This window comes from Schistocerca piceifrons, chromosome X (assembly GCF_021461385.2).
Source record: "Schistocerca piceifrons isolate TAMUIC-IGC-003096 chromosome X, iqSchPice1.1, whole genome shotgun sequence".
NCBI classification, from domain to species: Eukaryota; Metazoa; Arthropoda; class Insecta; order Orthoptera; family Acrididae; genus Schistocerca; species Schistocerca piceifrons.
In genome coordinates, this window is record NC_060149.1 from 912,177,017 (window position 1) to 912,197,698 (window position 20,682).

Consider the following 20,682-nt stretch of genomic DNA (forward strand, 5'->3'; position numbering starts at 1 on the left):
GCTACACTCCATACAAATACTTTCAGAAATGACTGACACTTAAATCAATACTGGATGTTAACAAATTTCTCTTCTTCAGAAGCGCTTTCCTTGCCATTGCCAGCCTACGTTTTATATCCTCTCTACTTCGACCATCATCAGCTATTTTGCTCCCCAAATAGCAAAACTCCTTTACTACTTTAAGTGCCTCATTTCCTAATCTAATTCCCTCAGCATCACCCGACTTAATTAGACTACATTCCATTATCCTTGTTTTGCTTTTGTTGATGTTCATCTTATATCCTCCTTTCAAGACACTGTCCATTCCATTCAACTGCTCTTCCAAGTCCTTTGCTGTCTCTGACAGAATTACAATGTCATCGGCGAACCTCAAAGTTTTTATTTCTTCTCCATGAATTTTAATACCTACTCCTAATTTTTCTTTTGTTTCCTTTACTGCTTGCTCAATATACAGATTGAACAACATCGGGGAGAGGCTACAACCCTGTCTCACTCCCTTCCCAACCACTGCTTCCCTTTCATGTCCCTCGACTCTTATAACTGCCATCTGGTTTCTGTACAAATTGTAAATAGCCTTTCGCTCCCTGTATTTTACCCCTGCCACCTTTAGAATTTGAAAGAGAGTATTCCAGTCAACATTGTCAAAAGCTTTCTCTAAGTCTACAAATGCTAGAAACATAGGTTTGCCTTTCCTTAATCTTTCTTCTAAGATAAGTCGTAAGGTCAGTATTGCCTCACGTGTTCCAGTGTTTCTACGGAATCCAAACTGATCTTCCCCAAGGTTGGCTTCTACTAGTTTTTCCATTCGTCTGTAAAGAATTCGTGTTAGTATTTTGCAGCTGTGACTTATTAAGCTGATAGTTCGGTAATTTTCACATCTGTCAACACCTGCTTTCTTTAGGATTGGAATTATTATATTCTTCTTGAAGTCTGAGGGTATTTTGCCTGTTTCATACATCTTGCTCACCAGATGGTAGAGTTTTGTCAGGACTGGCTCTCCCACGGCCGTCAGTAGTTCCAATGGAATATTGTCTACTCCGGGGGCCTTGTTTCGACTCAGGTCTTTCAGTGCTCTGTCAAACTCTTCACGCAGTATCATATCTCCCATTTCATCTTCATCTACATCCTCTTCCATTTCCATAATATTGTCCTCAAGTACATCGCCCTTGTATAGACCCTCTATATACTCCTTCCACCTTTCTGCTTTCCCTTCTTTGCTTAGAACTGGGTTTCCATCTGAGCTCTTGATATTCATACAAGTCGTTCTCTTATCTCCAAAGGTCTCTTTAATTTTCCTGTAGGCGGTATCTATCTTACCCCTAGTGAGACAGGCCTCTACATCCTTACATTTGTCCTCTAGCCATCCCTGCTTAGCCATTTTGCACTTCCTGTCGATCTCATTTTTGAGACGTTTGTATTCCTTTTTGCCTGTTTCACTTACTGCATTTTTATATTTTCTCCTTTCATCAATTAAATTCAGTATTTCTTCTGTTACCCAAGGATTTCTACTAGCCCTCGTCTTTTTACCTACTTGATCCTCTGCTGCCTTCACTACTTCATCCCTCAAAGCTACCCATTCTTCTTCTACTGTATTTATTTCCCCCATTCCTGTCAATTGCTCCCTTATGCTCTCCCTGAATCTCTGTACAACCTCTGGTTTAGTCAGTTTATCCAGGTCCCATCTCCTTAAATTCCCACCTTTTTGCAGTTTCTTCAGTTTTAATCTACAGGTCATAACCAATAGATTGTGGTCAGAGTCCACATCTGCCCCTGGAAATGTCTTACAATTTAAAACCTGGTTCCTAAATCTCTGTCTTACCATTATATAATCTATCTGATACCTTTTAGTATCTCCAGGGTTCTTCCATGTATACAACCTTCTTTCATGATTCTTAAACCAAGTGTTAGTTATGATGATGTTGTGCTCTGTGCAAAATTCGACCAGGCGGCTTCCTCTTTCATTTCTGTCCCCCAATCCATATTCACCTACTATGTTTCCTTCTCTCCCTTTTCCTACACTCGAATTCCAGTCACCCATGACTATTAAATTTTCATCTCCCTTCACAATCTGAATAATTTCTTTTATTTCATCATACATTTCTTCAATTTCTTCGTCATCTGCAGAGCTAGTTGGCATATAAACTTGTACTACTGTAGTAGGCATGGGCTTTGTATCTATCTTGGCCACAATAATGCATTCACTATGCTGTTTGTAGTAGCTTACCCGCATTCCTATTTTCCTATTCATTATTAAACCTACTCCTGCATTACCCCTATTTGATTTTGTGTTTATAACCCTGTAGTCACCTGACCAGAAGTCTTGTTCCTCCTGCCACCGAACTTCACTAATTCCCACTATATCTAACTTCAACCTATCCATTTCCCTTTTTAAATTTTCTAACCTACCTGCCCGATTAAGGGATCTGACATTCCACGCTCCGATCCGTAGAACGCCAGTTTTCTTTCGCCTGATAACGACATCCTCTTGAGTAGTCCCCGCCAGGAGATCCGAATGGGGGACTATTTTACCTCCAGAATATTTTACCCAAGAGGACGCCATCATCATGTAATCATACAGTAAAGCTGCATGCCCTTGGGAAAAATTACGGCTGTAGTTTCCCCTTGCTTTCAGCCGTTCGCAGTACCAGCACAGCAAGGCCGTTTTGGTTATTGTTACAAGGCCAGATCAGTCAATCATCCAGACTGTTGCCCTTGCAACTACTGAAAAGGCTGCTGCCCCTCTTCAGGAACCACACGTTTGTCTGGCCTCTCAACAGATACCCCTCCGTTGTGGTTGCACCTACGGTACGGCTATCTGTATCGCTGAGGCACGCAAGCCTCCCCACCAACGGCAAGGTCCATACCTTCTGAAACACTTAGACTTCAAATAATGGAAATGGTGCCACAGTTTCTGCCGTAGCCCTATAATACCGTAAGTCAGGTTGCCTGCACTGTCCTGAAGCCAGCTGTAGGCAACCCTTGCTCTGCACATTTCGGCAGAAACTGTGGTGCCATTGCCATCGTTTAAAGTCTATGGATTTCAGAAGGTATGAGGTTTAGAATAGTGAAAACAAGTCGGCCATCACAAATTGTACCTCTAGTATTCGCTTCAGTAGAAAAAACATATATCTGACATTAGTAGTTAACTTTGTGTTGAAAGTGATTTTTGTTTACATTTATAGAGTGTGCATTCCTGCTCACTGTGCAAGCCTCTGACATAGGTGCATACATGGTCAATTGCTTTTTTCACATTTAGTTTTGTTTTGTTTTGCAAATATATGTGAGGTGGCAGAGTTATGTAGGACACCCTGTATATAGACACACATACAGGGTGAGCCAGGAGGAAAGGCGCATGCTTCGAGGGGTGATATTATTTGTAATTCTGAGCAAAAAATTGACTTATGAACTATTCCGAATGGTTTCGAGATGGAACACCTTTAATGTCAGTTTTGTATGTCTTTCTTGAATACTCAAAAATGGCAGCCCACAGTAAAAATGTGTCACAGCACAAAACTGAACTACATTAAATTTCCAATAAGCAACTTGCATGAAGATAGTGGGAGAATACTGAAAATCTTGCACGATGTGCACGCACTGTAGCTCAGGTAGTGTTTGCAGGTCAATTTGAGGTAGATTCCAACTTGACAGACCACAAGTGTCCTATATCAGATTGTTCATCTCAAAACCTTGAAAACTATGACAATGTAATGAATAATGTAGAAAATTAGTAATGATGTACAGTCTTAGACATAAAAATTGACCGCCGGCTGGCATACAGACTAAGTCCGAATCGTTCTCTAAAGGTGGCCAATAAAACCGACCGCCACTGACAATGCTAAGTCCGCCCATCTGCACAATCTGGCAACACGGTAAGATGTGGAGGTGTCAGGAGGAAGTGTTGGCTACTTCAAGATGTTGCCATGTTGTTTGAGCCCGTGGTCTAGGGGTAATGCTCATACATTCTAAACTTAAGAATCGCGTGTTCGCACCCGGGTGTATTTGTTTTTTTAAACAACATTTTGACCCTCGTCTAAAGTCTGATAGAACATCTAACAAAATTCGCTTCACATTCTACGCACCAGTAATAACAAATATTTCCAGAAACAATTCCACACGACAGCTCATGGCTGTGTCATGATCAGAGCAGCTTACGCTCGTGCGTTTCCTCGCGGTGCACCGGCTACCGGTCACCGGCCAATTGCCACCCGACGCCTGAAATTGGGCGCCACCCAGGTGAACGTGGCGCAATGCTGTCAGTGTGTGTATCAGCTGTCATTTTCGAATTTGACGTTCTAATTATCATCATGCAGTTAAAGATAGGAGATCACATACTTTAAAACCATTAACTATGGTTAAGCGTTGTAAAAGACAGGTGTAACATCTGCAACACAATATTTACTTTTGGTATAATAGTATGGTAAATGCAGAGGAGGCAGCTTGAAAGATTTGAACTGTGTGTAGTGCAAGCGCTTTTGGGGTAAAATACGCCAATAAAAAGATATTCTTGTTTTAACAAAGATCGTTCTGGCATGAATAATTTTCCACATTAAGGAAGTCTCAACTACTGATATAACTGATGGATTACCATTTAACTATCATGCGACATATGCATTCAACACACAACTTTCAGAAGTCAGGTATAGGAGTATTGCATGCTCTAATCCGAAACAACAAAAATGAATACAGTGATTATCACTGCAGTTTTGCTCAATGAGCATTTCTATGCAGTACTGTCACTGGTGACAAGTTATGATGCCTTTATTGTTAATTTCCTAAGAAGAGCTTTGGTCGCAGGTCCGAATCCTGCCTCGCGCATGGATGTGTGTTATGTCCTTAGGTTAGTTAGGTTTAAGTAGTTTTAAGTTCTAGGGGACTGATGACCTCAGATGTTAAGTCCCATACCGCTCAGAGCCATTAGAACCATTTTTTCCTAAGAAGAAATGATGGTCTGAGTGCTATCAACAGACTAAACTCCAGCAAAGAGTAGTGTGAACATAATATTTTCCAACTGATAGCTCCAAAAGTGTTTTGCACTAAGAATCCTTCCCCAAGGATGTGTCCATCACAGCTGGAATTTGATGCCAACAATTGAGACACCTTTTGGGTGCAGTGCAAGAAAATCGACCGACAAAACTACATCACATGTGCTACTGCATGATAATGCAATCTGTTGATTTGAGAAACAAAAGTATCCAGAAGATTGATAGGGAAGTCATGTCTCAGGCATTTGTTCCTCTGATCGCATACTCATAAAATTGTACCTTTCCTGCTCCTGATCGATCAACCACCAAGACAACTCATTTCTAGACGAAAATGCTCTTCAAACTGCGCTGGTTTAATGAGGTCATTTGACCCTGTAGGTTTCTACAGGTGTAGAATTTGTAAACTACTTTAGCATTGTCAGATTGTTTTAGATATTGTGAAAGAATATACTGTTGCTGATTAATTTCTTTCTAATAATTACTATTGTATTCAATAAACTAATGGAAAATGCAATTAAAATATTCACTGTGCTAATACAAATTAAATTCAATTTACTATAGAAAAATTACGACAGCAGTCTATCTAAATAAAGCATTAAGTGTCCGTAAGACAATTGTGCCTATTTTAACACGAATTAGTAGGATATTACCGACTTCTGACTTCGAGAAGGTCTGTATTTACTTCATGTCTTGTATCACACTCAAGTATTATGAAAATGTGGCAGTTCATAGATAAAATTATGTATTCACAACAATGAAAAATATTTCAGCAGAAAACAAACGTGGCATTATGAATTTTGCAGTACCATTGGGTTTTCGTTCTGACATTATGGGGTACTGAAAGCAGCAAGACGAATTTTGCTCGAGCGTTGTCTTACTATTCCCTTATCGAGTTTTTATCTGCCTGCTTGTAGCTGTGCTACAAAAGAATTAAAAACCTGATGTTCAGCGAGTCTCGAATTCGCGCAGCTTGTAGCTGGTAGGCTGACACATTACCTCTGGGCTAGCGAAGAGGTGCAGGATATGGGGCTTACTTATTGACACAATGGCCAGTATGGCAGATAAATCGGCACATAAGAGACAAGTTGTATATCCCATGTCGGATGACTTTCGTGGATTCAAAAGCATTAACTGATATCCTTATATCACATCTCGAGAGAAAATCCTCACATTATCCAATTGAAATAACAATAATATCAAGCGAATTTAGTAGGATAGTTCTGTGCCATCAAGGAAGTAACTCGTTGGTCACAGAGTTGCCAAACATATTCTGCGTTGTTGCCAAGTTTCAGTTATACTACCAGGAAGGATACTAGCTGGTAGCTGATGTGTTCTGTGAGTAACCTCGGAAGTGACTATAACTTCGTCTCAAAGCTGTGGGTGGCAAGGGCTGGAATATCCTAATTATATGTCAATGAGTCTTATTCGGATTTCTGTAACTAGGTTGAAGGGCTAGAGTGTAATTACTTGCAATACATCGATGCACTGAGTGCAAGCGAAATGTCATAAATTAATACCTGCAACTATTATTTGTGTTTTACTGTCTTAATCAGACTGAAACCTTGAAAGTGTATTCACCAGACACGATTCAAAATTTTGGAGCTTCTCCAGTGGTGGGTGATTTGGCAGCTTATCTTTGCTATACAATATTGCTACTGAGATCACTGTTATTGTCACATCTGCAAGAAGACAGGCATGACCTGGTGATTTGGCAGCTTATCTTTGCTATACAATATTGCTACTGAGATCACTGTTATTGTCACATCTGCAAGAAGACAGGCATCACCTGGCTTGTTGTTGTCAGCTTTTCTGATGGCTGTTCTGCTGTTGCTCGAAACGTAAACACTTAAGGTGAATTCAAATATTCCATATGGCAAAAATCTGATGTTTCTATTGTTCCCAGTCCAACATTCAAAAAGTAGCTCCAATAAATGGCATAAAAGCTCATATGAACCAACAATTAATAACGCAGTCATAATTAGCAGAAACTGATAACCTCCATATCTCGTCTGATAGTTGTGAAAAACTATATTTTTTATCTGCACAGCACCGCAGTATTTTCAGTGTGGATTTCAGATAGATAATTTGTTCGGTGCCAAATCTGTGTGGTCTGAATTCTGCCTGGTATTCATCTAGTAGGGTTTGACTTGTTCTTGTGCACGTTGTTAGACACACGTGGAGATGATTTTATGGGGGACTGAAAGGAGGGAAATTCCTCGGTAGTTATTCACATCAGATTTGTTCATTTTTTGTGGAGTGGTTGTCTGGGAGGTTTTTACTTCACCAGATATCCTGAATGGCCTGTGTGATTTCCTGTAGTGTTTGTGGTCCATGTTTTTTCAGTATTCCTTCTCCTTCTCCTCCTCCTGTCGACTTTCCGTTCTTGCGTTTTTTGATGTGGAGCTGGATTTCTTCATATGTCGGTGGATAGGCATATGGTTTTTTGTATTTTTGGGATGTGTGTGGGAATCGTTCACATGTTCAGGGCATTTAAGGAGATCGGAAAACTAGTATGCCAGTTCTTCACAGTTTTCTTGGTTGGTGAGAGTGAGTTTTCCATTTTTTTCTTGAAGGTCAAATTTTGTGGTGAGGAACCTTTAATTTTGTTTGCAAAAGTTGTATAGAAATTTCTGCTGCTGTAGTTTCCGAAGTTGCCTTCAATTGATTTCCGCTTTTTGGAGGTGTAGTTGTGTTTGGTTTTTCTGATGGTTCTGTTTGTCTTTTTGTGGATGTCGAGCAAGTGTTATATAGTTCCTGCTGATTTGTTGCTGTTGTATTTTTAGAAGGCGAGTCAGCGATTGATGATAGCTTGATCATAGTTTGAGTCCCACCATGAGTGTTTTGCCTTTTTTTAAGTGGGATTAATTCTTTGGCTTTTCTGGTAATTTTACTGTAGAAGTCAGTCCAGTTGTTCGTCGGTCCTTCTTCCCATTCTTCTGTGATATTGGTTTCTTCAATTTTGGATGTGTCGATTTTTTGGATGCTGAGATTTTTAGGTGAACTCTTTTCAGAGAGAATTTCACTTGAACTTGTGTGAGGTAGTGGTCTGAGTCAATGTTCGTGCCTCGTCGGACTTCAGTATCGTGGATGACTCTGTAGTGGGCGTAGAAGATGGCAACGTGATGGATCCGGTATTCACCAAGGCGCTGAATCGGGGATCGCCATGTTTTCTGTTTTTTTAAGTGGGTAGACACTGTTTTGAGGTTGAATTGTTGGCAAATATCTATCAGATGTATGCCATTGGTGTTAGTGTTTTGGTGTGCTGAATTTTTAGCGATGATTTTCCTACACTTTTTGTCTCAAATTGAGCGGTGAAGTCTCCCATTAGGTTTTTCACGTCATCTTGGTGAATTTTATTCATGGTTCTTTCGAGTGTGTTCCAGAATTTTTTGACATTTTCGGGGGTTTTCTTATTTTTGATGTTGGTGAGGGGAATGTGCATTGATGAGTGTATATTTTTTATTGGCGCTCTGAATGCTCATAGCCGTAAGTCGATTGTTGATGGGTGTGATTTCTTTGACAGAGCTGATGATGGATCTGTGTACAAGACATGTCATGCTGAAGATTGGTGCGCCTTTCACTTCCTTTTGTTGTGTTTTGCTCTTTATGGTTCGATAGTTTTCACAATGCAAGGATTCATTGTCAGTCATGTTTCCTGAAGAGCAAGGATGAGAATTTTTTGTCGGTCGATTTCTGATGTGAGATTATGTAGTTTTCCTGTTTGGATTAATGTACTGATATTTAGTGTTCCAATTAATGTTTTCTGCTTGTAGGGAAGTTTACCAGAGATCTCCTATATTCTCTGCTGTGCTAGCCTGGGCTCCCCAGAATCCAGAAGTCCAGTTGCCGTTTTTATGTTCACGCTCAATCTGAATCAATACTATTAACATTAGAGAGACAAGCAACAATAAATATTGCATCAAATATAATGTAAAGTATTTTAATGCAATGGCTAGTTACTACAAACTGAATATTTACCCACCCCACGTCCTGCATATTGTGTTGAGTAAGTAAGATGTATTAACTCCTTAATATCATTAGCAGAGAAAATGCGTTCTTGTTGTCGCGGCTTCTACATCTACATCTACATCTACATCCATACTCCGCAAGCCACCTGACGGTGTGTGGCGGAGGGTACCTTGAGTACCTCTATCAGTTCTCCCTTCTATTCCAGTCTCGTATTGTTCGTGGAAAGAAGGATTGTCGGTATGCCTCTGTGTGGGCTCTAATCTCTCTGATTTTATCCTCACGGTCTCTTCGCGAGATATACATAGGAGGGAGCAATATACGGCTTGACTCTTCGGTGAAGGTATGTTCTTGAAACTTTAACAAAAGCCCATACCGAGCTACTGAGCGTCTCTCTTGCAGAGTCTTCCACTGGAGTTTATCTATCACAATGCACAACGCTTTCAAGACTACTAAATGATCCTGTAACGAAGCGCGCTGCTCTCTGTTGCATCTTCTCTATCTCTTCTATCAACCCTATCTGGTACGGATCCCACACTGCTGAGCAGTATTCAAGCAGTGGGCGAACAAGCGTACTGTAACCTACTTCCTTTGTTTTTGGATTGCATTTCCTTAGGATTCTTCCAATGAATCTCAGTCTGACATCTGCTTTACCGACGATCAACATTATATGATCACTCCATTTTAAATCACTCCTAATGCGTACTCCCAGATAATTTATGGTATTAACTGCTTCCAGTTGCTGACCTGCTATTTTGTAGCTAAATGATAAAGAATCTATCTTTCTATGTATTCGCAGCACATTACACTTGTCTACATTGAGATTCAATTACCATTCCCTGCACCATGCGTCAATTCGCTGCAGATCCTCCTGCATTTCAGTACAATTTTCCATTGTTACAACCTCTCGATACACCACAGCATCATCTGCAAAAAGCCTCAGTGAACTTCCTATATCATCCACAAGGTCATTTATGTATATTGTGAATAGCAACGGTCCTATGACACTCCCCTGTGGCACACCTGAAATCACTCTTACTTCGGAAGACTTCTCTCCATTGAGAATGACATGCTGCATCCTGTTATCTAGGAACTCTTCAATCCAATCACACAATTGGTCTGATAGTCCATATGCTCTTACTTTGTTCATTAAACGACTGTGGGGAACTGTATCGAACGCCTTGCGGAAGTCAAGAAACACGGCATCTACCTGTGAACCCTTGTCTATGGCCCTCTGAGTCTCATGGACGAATAGCGCGAGCTGGGTTTCACATGACCGTCTTTTTCGAAACCCATGCTGATTCCTAAAGAGTAGATTTCTAGTCTCCAGAAAAGTCATTATACTCGAACACAATACGTGTTCCAAAATTCTACAACTGATCGACGTTAGAGATATAGGTCTATAGTTCTGCAGATCTGTTCGACGTCCCTTCTTGAAAACGGGGATGACCTGTGTCCTTTTCCAATCCTTTGGAACGCTACGCTCTTCTAGAGACCTACAGTACACCGCTGCAAGAAGGGGGGCAAGTTCCTTCGCGTACTCTGTGTAAAATTGAACTGGTATCCCATCAGGTCCAGCGGCCTTTCCTCTTTTGAGCGATTTTAATTGTTTCTCCATCCCTCCGTCGTCTATTTCGGTATGTACCATTTTGTCATCTGTGCGACAATCTAGAGAAGGAACTACAGTGCAGTCTTCCTATGTGAAACAGCTTTGGAAAAAGACATTTAGTATTTCGGCCTTTAGTCTGTCATCCTCTGTTTCAGTACCATTTTGGTCACAGAGTGTTTGGACATTTTGTTTTGATCCACCTACCGCTTTGACATAAGACCAAAATTTCTTAGGATTTTCTGCCAAGTCAGTACATAGAACTTTACTTTCGAATTCATTGAACGCCTTTCGCATAGCCCTCCTCACACTACATTTCGCTTCGCATAATTTTTGTTTGTCTGCAAGGCTTTGGCTATGTTTATGTTTGCTATGAAGTTCCCTTTGCTTCCGCAGCAGTTTTCTAACTCGGTTGTTGTACCACGGTGGCTCTTTTCCATCTCTTACAATCTTGCTTGGCACATACTCATCTAACGCATAATGTACGATAGTTTTGAACTTTGTCCACTGATCCTCAACACTATCTGTACTTGAGACAAAACTTTTGTGTTGAGCCATCAGGTACTCTGAAATCTGCTTTTTGTCACTTTTTCTAAACAGAAAAATCTTCCTACCTTTTTTAATATTTCTATTTACGGCTGAAACCATTGATGCTGTAACCGCTTTATGATCGCTGATTCCCTGTTCTGCGTTAACTGTTTCAAATAGTTCGGGTCTGTTTGTCACCAGAAGGTCTAATATGTTATCGCCACGACTAGGTTCTCTGTTTAACTGCTCAAGGTAGTTTTCAGATAAAGCATTTAAAAAAATTTCACTGGATTCTTTGTCCCTGCCACCCGTTATGAACGTTTGAGTCTCCCAGTCTATATCCGGCAAATTAAAATCTCCACACAGAACTATAACATGGTGGGGAAATCTACTCAAAATATTTTCCAAATTATCCTTCAGGTGCTCAGCCACAACAGCTGCTGAGCCAGGGGGCCTATAGAGACATCCAATTACCATGTCTGAGACTGCTTTAACCGTGACCTTCATCCAAATCATTTCACATTTCGGATCTCCGTCAATTTCCTTCGATACAATTGCACTTCTTATCGCTATAAACACGCCTCCCCCTTCACTGTCCAGCCTGTCTCTGCGGTATACATTCCAATCTGAGTTTAGGATTTCATTACTGTTTACGTCTGGTTTCAGCCAACTTTCTGTCCCTAGTACTATATGGGCATTGTGACCGTTTATTAATGACAGCAGTTCTGGGACCTTTCTATGGACGCTCCTGCAGTTTACTATTAGCACATTAACATTGTTATTCCCTGTTGCATTTTGCCTACTCCTACCTTGCCGCGTCTCAGGAGGCATCTTGTTGGGCCTAGGGAGGGAATTCTCTAACCTAAAAAACCCCCATGTGCACTCCACACGTACTCCGCTACCCTTGTAGTCGCTTCCGGCGTGTAGTGCACGCCTGATCTATTCAGGGCTTGCGACAAGTGCAGCAATTATGGGTGACTATTGCCGCCACAGTTTGTTTATGTTGGCTAAGTGTGGACACTACAGCAGATGCTTTGCTATAAACAGGAAGAAATCACCTTGGCTCTGACTGCAGTGAGCGGACATTACTGCCTGCATGTTCTTGTAGTAACCAATGCTAGCCATGGTGGCAGACCAGTTCTAAGTGCTTCAGTCTGCAACCACGCGACCGCTACAGTTGCAGGTTCCAATCCTGCCTCGGGCATGGATGTGTGTCTGAAGTCCTTAGGTTAGTTAGGTTCAAGTAGTTCTAAGTTCTAGGGGACTGATGACCTCAGATGTTAAGTCCCATAGTGCTCAGAGCCATTTGTACCATTTTTGAGTAAAAAACGTGAGACTCAACTCATAGGTGCCATGGAGGAATTGGAACGGGTATCAGAATATTAACCAGTGATGAAATGTCCATTCCATTTGAATCCCAAGAAAACAGGAACCTTCTCACAAAGTAATGTGAAGTGATATCAAAATTTATCCAACACACAAAAATTAACTGCAAAGCTTCCATGCTCGTATTACTAGCACACAAGGAAATAATACATCTTGGAAGCGTGTACTTCATTTCCTCCTCTCATATCAACGCCCTTGTTTTAGTATAAAGTGAGAAAATAAGCACAAAAAACTAAAGTTTCTGAGAAGCATATAAGTCATTTCCTCTTCTCATATCATAGCTTGTGTTTTACTATGAAGTGAAAAAATAAACAGTTTAGAGTTATGAAGCATAATATGACACCAGATTCTTATCATAGGACCTATCGGAAACACAAAAACCAGGGAGCTCTCCATTCTTTTGTCCAACAGTCCGTTTCCTTTCATGCATTATTACCGCTTGCAGATTCTTATTTAAGGGATTGCGGGCATCAAGTTCTTCAGCAGAATGAACCTTATGTTATTGTGCTAATTACGGTATGGAAAAAATGGAACAAAGACGAGTTTCCCTACAGCAGTGAAGATATTTGCACATGTCTGTATTCAGCAACGGCTGCCAGCTGCCCTGACACTTTACGGAATTGATGCGGCAGGCAACACAACTGCGAGTGCACTTCAGACTTCATTCGGTAAGTCGTCAGAAGATGGACGGAAACATCAAATTAATGTCGCTTTCCGAGTCATATTCAATCCAAAATGAGGTGTTGTTAAAAGAGCTGAGTGTTCTAGCAATTACACTTTGATAATTCCCATGTGAGTATTCAGATAGCCAAAAGAACCCGTTAGTGTGAAATCATCGGGAACTACATTAATATTAAACTGAAAGAACTGTAGACAGTACGTGGCCTCTTCCCTTCATTGGGTAACCTCTTACTGTTATTTAGGATTCTCTCTGTCCTAGGCATAATGCAAACGGAAGTTGACATTCATGAGGCGCTTTCCACTATTCTTGACAAACATCAGCAGCTTGTATACACCGCGTGTATGATGATAATGGTACAGGTTGTCAGTGGGTGTTGTGGTGTTATGCAGTCAAACTGCTTACAGTAATGGTAATAGTGGCGCACATAATCTAGTGCTGACTACCTAAGTAAAGATAGTGTGGTGGCGTCGTCGCTTCTCTTTATTTGGCATCAGCTTCACTAATCTGAATTAATGAACATAGTATTCCATTCACGAGCTGCTAATGATACAGTATGACTACAGAGATCATCATGCGGTTATTAAATTAATTCTGCAGTGAACTGCTTGACAAATATTATCGTCAGCTACATGGCTGAAATGACTCACTACACAGGTACTCTACGTTGCACTTGGTTAAGTGATCAGCTCGCTGCAATTCTGCTTCTACTGTTCGTAAATACTTGTATACTGACACTGACCATTTGTTATTTGACTAAATATGCTCTACAATCTGATATGCATGCATATGACAGGGGATAGCGCCATCACAAAAGAATGACTAAGGAATGGACGCCGTTAAAGCGCCGTTACGTTGATGGCAAGACAAATGTTCGCATATCACCTGTATTGCATCAAAAAACAATTGTATCTTAAATAACAAAGGACAGATGTCCACACTGACACAGGGTGTTGAAACACAGCAACGGCAGCACATTAAAATTTGTGCCTGACAAGGGTTCGAACCTGGACCTTCTGCTTACTAGGCAGACGCGTTGAGTATTGGGCTACCAGGACACAATGGCCAACCTGCCTGCAGGACCTATCTACACACGCTCCTCGTCAGACGCAAATTCCCATGTTTGCCGCATACCACATACACTGTACCCCTCTGTCCATTATTCCACTCGCTCGCAGCCACACTGTATTCTCACGAGGGTTTGGACGTGACGTGCATCTAGCACTAAAAAGTTTCGATGGCCCGTCAAGACCTGAATAATTACACACGATGTTTCAGGAGGAATAGTAAATGATGTAGGAGGTGGTAGTATAGACAAACTGCAGAAAAAATTCCATATAACATGTGTCCAATTTTTATTGAGTACATACAGCTGGGTTCAATGCATTTTCGTTTTGTTTATTGGTCCTTACCAGACCCGTTGTCTACACTTCCCTGAAAATGAGCTTCCAGCATTATTGGATAAGGTTCCTTTGTCTACAAGAATGCGTATGCTGCTCCAGCATGATGGGACTCCTACATATTCTAGCCGTCAGGTGACACATCTTCCAAACATAACATTTCCCGGATGATGCATCAGTAGATATGGGCACTTTTCTTGGCTACCAAGGTCCCTGGACCTTATCCCTTTGGATTTTTGCCGTGGAGATGGTTGAAAGGCAAAGTCTACAAAGAAAAAGTAAACCCAATGCTGATTTGATCGTTCGTATTACGAATAGTGCAGCACTCATAAAAGAATACAAAGACAACCTCAGAAGAGCTACACTTGGTGTTATCAAGAGAAGTGCATTGAAGTTGGTGGCGGAATTTTTGAAAATCATATTTGAACGTCCTCATTTTCCTTAGCTTTGAGTTTGTTAGGGTTACGTACTGACAGCTGTATCTCTGTACTCAATAAAAAGTACACACATTTATATGCAATTTTTTTATGTAATTCATCTATACTAGCACCTGCAAAAATATCTACTGTTCCTCCTGAAACACCCTGTATATGCATATAGAGCCTGGTTAGACACAAGTTTTCATCTGCCGCCATAGCTGTGTTTTAACGCCCTGTGACAGCCAGGACATCCATCCTTTGATATTTAATTGATGAGCTGAATTAACCTACTCATTTCATAGTTGTAATTTTCTGAGCAATTCATGCTTAATTAGTCACAGCAATTTGGAAAATTTACGTTTTTGAGATGGTTACTTTAGGTGTTAATTACAGTGTATCTCATCGATTACTTTGTGGGAAACCTGCTTCTTTGTGCCCCAGCCTATATTACAGGAATAAGTGAATGGTCACATTCTTGACAGCTCACTGGATGTGCTACTGCAACTGTAGCCAACGATCCAAATCCGCTGGAAAATTATATTTCAAGTCAGCTGGCTTTGCTCCTCCCCTACTGTCACTGAAAATGAACACAACGAAATTAAGTATAGGAATCCTACGAAACCCTTGAGTTCTTCATACTGTGGTGCAGTGCAGATAAAAAATGTAGTTTTTCACAACTATCAGACGAGATATGGAGATTATCAATTTCTACTAATTATGACTGCATTATTAATTGTTGTGTCACATCAGCTTTTATGCTGTTTATTGTAACTACTTTTTGAATGTTGGACCGGGAACAATAGAAACATCAGATTTTTGCCATATGGAATATTAGAATTCACCTTAAGTGTTTACGTTTCGAGCAACAGCAGAACAGCCATCAGAAAAGCTGACAACAACAAGCCAGGTGATGCCTGTCTTCTTGCAGATGTGACAATAACAGTGATCTCGGTAGCAATATTGTATAGCAAAGATAAGTTGCCAAATCACCCACCACTGGAGAAGCTCCAAAATTTTGAATCGCGTCTGGTGAATACACTTTCAAGGTTTCAGTCCGATTAAGACAGTAAAACACAAATAATAGTTGCAGGTATTAATTTATGACATTTCGCTTGCACTCAGTGCATCGATGTATTGCAAGTAATTACACTCTAGCCCTTCAACCTAGTTACAGAAATCCGAATAAGACTCATTGACATATAATTAGGATATTCCAGCCCTTGCCACCCACAGCTTTGAGACGAAGTTATAGTCACTTCGGAGGTCACTCACAGAACACATCAGCTACCAGCTAGTATCCTTCCTGGTAGTATAACTGAAACTTGGCAACAACGCAGAATATGTTTGGCAACTCTGTGACCAATGAGTTACTTCCTTGATGGCACAGAACTATCCTACTAAATTCGCTTGATATTATCGTGTTATTTCAATTGAATAATGTGAAGATTTTCTCTCGAGATGTGATATAAGGGTATCAGTTAATGCTTTTGAATCCACGAAAGTCGTCCCACACGGGAAATACAACTTGTCTCTTATGTGGCGATTTATCTGCAGCTACAAGCAGGCAGATAGAAACTCAATAAGGGAATAGTAAGACAACACTCGAGCAAAATTTGTCTTTCTGCTTTCAGTACCCCATAATGTCAGAACGAAAACCTAATGGTACTGCAAAATTCATAATGCCACTTTTGTTTTCTGCTGATACATTTTTCATTGTTGTGAATACATAATTTTATCTATGAACTGCCACATTTTCATAATACTTGAGTAAATACAGACCTTCTCGAAGTCAGTAATATCCTACTCATTCGTGTTAAAATAGGCACAATCATCTTACAGACACTTAGTGCTTTATTATGCTAGATTGCCGTTGTAATGTTTCTATAGTAAATTGAATTTAATTTGTGTCAGTATAGTGAATATTTTAATTGCATCTTCCATTAGTTTATTGAATACAATAGTAATTATTAGAAAGAAATTAATCAGCAACAGTATATTCTTTCACAATATCTAAAACAATCTGACAATGCTAAAAGTAGTTTACAAATGCCGGCCGGTGTGGCCGAGCTGTTCTAGGCACTTCTGTCTGGAACTGCACGACCGCTATGGTCACAGGTTCGAATCCTGCCTCCAGCATGGATGTTTGTGATGTCCTTAGGTTGGTTAGGTTTAAGTAGTTATAAGTTCTAGGGGACTGATGACTTCAAATGTTGAGTCTCATAGTGCTCAGAGCCATTTTTAGTTCACAAATTCTACGCCTGCAGAAACCTGCAGGGTCAAACGATGTCATTAAACCAGTGTAGTTTGAAGTGCATTTTCATGCAGAAATGAGTTGCCTTGGTGGTTGATCGATCAGGAGCAGGAAAGGTAAAATTTTATGAGTATGCGTTCAGAGGAACAAATGCCTGAGAGATGACTTCCCTATCAATCTCCTGGATAGTTTTGTTTCTCAAATCAACGGAGTGCGTTATCATGCAGTAGCACACGTGATGCAGTTTTGTCAGTTAATTTTCTTGTGCTGCGACCAAACAGTGTCTAAGTTGTTGGAATTAAATTTTCAGATGTGATGGACACATTCCTGGTGAAGAATTCTTAATGAAAAATATTGCAGCTATCAGATGGAAAATATTATGTTCACACTACTCTTTGCTCGAGTTTATGTCTTTTTGTAGGACTCATCCTTTCATTTCTTGTTAGGAAATTAACAATAAAGGCATCATAACTAGTCACCAGCAACAGTATTGCATAGGAATGCTCAATGAGCAATAATAATCACTCTGTTGATTTTTGTTGTTTCGAATTAGAGTGTGCAGTACTCCTACACCTGACTTCTGAAAGTTGCGTGTTGAATGCAAATGTCGCATGATAGTTAAATGGCAATCCACCAGTTATATCAGTAGTCGAGACTTCCTTAATGCGGAAAATCATTCATGACAGAACTATCTTTGTTAAAACAAGAATATCTTTTCTTGGCGTATTTTTCTCAAAAGCACTCGCGCTATACACAGTTCATATTTTGCGATCTGTCACCTTTGCATTTACCCCTCTATTAAACCAAAAGTAAATATTGTGTTGCAGATGTTACACTCTTCTTCACATGCGAGCCAATTTTAACACGCTTAACCATAGTTCATGATTTTGAAGTATATGATCTCCAATCTTTAACTGTGAGATGATAATTAGAAGTTCAAATTCGAAAATGACAGCTGATACACACACTGACAGCATCACAATGCGTTCGGGCGGCACCAGATTTCAGGCGGTGGGTGGCATCTGGCCAGCGCCCGGTAGCTGGTGCACCACGAGGAAACGCTCGAGTGTAAGCTGTTCTGATCATGACGCAGCCACAAGCTGTCCTGCGGAATTCATTCTGGAAGTTTTTATTATTTCTGGTGCGTAGAATGTAAAGTGCGAATTATGTTAGACGTTCTATCGGACTTTAGACGAGGGCTGAAATGTGGTAAAAAAAAAAAAAGGTACACTCAGATGCGAACACGCGAGTCTTAAGTTTAGAATGCATGAGCATTACCCCTACACCACAGGCTCAAACAACACGGGAACATCTCAGAAGTAGCGAACACTTCCTCCTGACACCTCCACACTTACCGTGTTGCCAGATTATGCAGATGGGCGGACTTAGGATTGGCAGTGGCAGTCGGTTTTATTGGCCACCTTAAAGAACGATTCAGACTTAGTCTCTGTGCCAGCCAGCAGTCAGTTTTTATGTCTAAGATTGTACATTAAAAATGTTATGTCTTGGAAAATCATACAGAACAGGGCATATGTTGATACGAATTTTTTTGTTCGGAATCACCAGTACTATCATCCCCCACAGTATATACTCTCAACTCACCCTGTATATACTAAAAAAAAGAAAGGAAGAAGAAGAAGAGGTGCAAAGAATGGGAGACTAAGTCATGGCCTATGACATTACACACAAAGATACAAGCAAGTATGTGAGCCATAATCACGTTCTCATATGGATAGAAACAGGAAATGCCCCTCACAGACATGGGGAAAGGACTTGTAATTTCTATTACAGCCCTGTTAACAATATCTGGATGCTAAGCAGAAAGAACAGAAAATTAATGTGAATACAATGAAACAATAATTTTAGGATTAAAAAGGCACGAGTTACACACAGTTTGATTATAAAATCAGTTTTACCCATTATATACAATCATCATCAGATTACTGTTGCTCTAGTGGCAACAGTATAGGGCAGGCTGTTCCACCTAGAGTACCTACCTGTGGGCCCACAGACAAAGGTGGGCAGGGGGAAGACAAGAGGGTGGACAAACAGCTGATGCACAGACATCTTGCAGCAAGGCCGTAACCTACGTGATTGTACTCCACTCGCCAAGTGCACGTGGGCAGGGATGGCCGAGAGGCCTGCATGTGCACAGAATTTGTGCAACATTACAGTCTGGCAGGTAGCCTACGCTATCTCTACCTGCCTGTGGCAGTGCTGAGTGGTGTCAGGTGGGTGCCCTTCCTTGATGGTATCACACTGGAACAGACTGTTTTAAAGGGTTTAAAGTACCATTGGTCACCCCAATGAAACACAAAGTGACATGTGTATGATCCAATGCACACAAACTGGGGTACATTGGATCCAAAATGTGTCACTTTGTGCCTGACTGTGGAACTTAGTATTTTCAACCCCCTCCTGTAACTCGTTGCCACTACTGAAATGATAATCTAATGATGATTGTGTCTGATGGGCAAAACCAGTTATAAAATCAAACTGATTGTGACTATTTTATCTGAATATTATTCACAATGGTCACTGTGTCCCCAGTAAGCCATGTCTGCATTTAGTTAACACGATAAGATTAAAAATTAGTCTTAAGATCTTGTACAAAAGTATGTTCCTACAGAAGAGAGGGGACTCCATTGCAGTGGTGGCAGCAGCAGCAGCAGCAGCAGCAGGTCAAATAAAAAAGATAGTCAAATAAAAAAAAGGAAGTAAAGAAAAATGACAAAAGATTATAATATTGACAGATAATACTGAGCAGGCAGTGAGCTGAGTAAATTTGTGCAGTCTAGTACTTGAAGAAGTAACAAAGTTATGAATTAAAAGTGATACAACAGTAATGAAAATGTGAAGTTGCATGACAAGTGTAATAAGCAATGAGCAGGACAAACCATCAAAAGAGACATGATCGGAATGAGGGAGGCAAGAAAACATGGTTTAACAGTAGAGACAGAAGGGTGGCTAGAGAAACTGCCTGAGAAGGTAGGCAAAGTTAGTAATACATAAGAGGAGAAGGAAGTGGAGGTGTAGTAAGAGAGTCATTGATGACAGAGTGGATGGGGAAACAATTAGTGAAGGTTGACATCTGACATGTTGAAGCAGGAAAACAATATTAAATGGTTCAAAATGGCTCTAAGCACTATGGGACTTAACATCTGAGGTCATCAGTCCCCTAGACTTACAACTACTTAAACCTAACTAACCTAAGGACATCACACACATCTATGCCCGAGGCAGGATTCGAACCTGTGACCGTAGCAGCTGCGTGGTTCCGGACTGAAGCACTTAGAACTGCTCAGCCACAGCGGCCGGCTATTAACTGGTAAGTTCTACTTTTTTTTTGTAGAATAATGGGCTGGGATACGGCAGCAATGCTCTGATCACAGCAGATTTTCTACCACTAGTTTTCTGAGAATTATCCACATAGAGATTTTTCCTGTGGCCTAGCAATGAAATGAA

General features: G+C 40.6%; 1 protein-coding gene across 6 annotated transcripts in view; it reads right to left on the reverse strand.

Annotated features, from left to right (window-relative positions):
* LOC124722711 (tetratricopeptide repeat protein 39B-like) overlaps nucleotides 1-20,682 on the reverse strand; it is a 336,578-nt gene that overhangs the window by 83,324 nt on the left and 232,572 nt on the right. The window lies entirely within an intron of this gene.